Source organism: Penaeus monodon, chromosome 24 (genome assembly GCF_015228065.2).
Source record: "Penaeus monodon isolate SGIC_2016 chromosome 24, NSTDA_Pmon_1, whole genome shotgun sequence".
Lineage (NCBI taxonomy): Eukaryota > Metazoa > Arthropoda > Malacostraca > Decapoda > Penaeidae > Penaeus > Penaeus monodon.
Window position 1 is genome coordinate 5,819,183 of NC_051409.1, and position 768 is coordinate 5,819,950.

Here is a 768-nt window from a genome sequence, read left to right on the forward strand (position 1 = left end):
AAACGCAAGAGGATGACAAGAAATAAGGAATATGAAGGATAAGGAACGGAAGGATAAGAAAAAGAGAGGAAAGAATAACGAGATTAGAGAGGAGGAGGCGAAGGAGAAGAGGAGAAAAGGGAGAAAAAACGAGTGAGAGTGGGATGGGGAATAAAGGATAATGAGAAGGAAAGAGGGATAAAAATAATAAAAGAGAAGAGGGAGAAGGAAGGAGAGCGAGGTAGGCATCTAAATACGAAGAAAGGAAGAAGAGGAAAGAATAAAGAAAGAATAGAAAAATCTAAATACGGAAAGAAGAAAAGAAGAAAACGGTTAAGAAAAAGGAAGAGAAGTAAGGTAAAAAGGGAGAGAAAAGCGGGAGAAGAGAGAAGGAAAAAGAGAAAGAGAGAAGATAGAGAGAAGAAGATAAACAGGGAATAGGAGAGCGAATCAATAATTGTCTCTATATATACATACAACAAATAGATGAATGAATGGATAGAGAGATAGATAATTATGCAAATTCATGAAAAAAATAGTAATAGAAACAAATAAATCGTAAATCTAGATGATAGATAGCAGGCTTTGATACGACAAACCAACAGACAAACAGCTATACAGAGTACTATATAAATGAAATAATTGATTTACCGTAATATTACGTCCAAACATTTTTTTTTAATAAGTCAAAGCACCGGATCTCTTTACAGCCTCTGTGTATAACGACCACATAAAGTATATTCTCTGGTCTTATATATCGACTTATTAACAAGGTAAGAATCTCGAGGA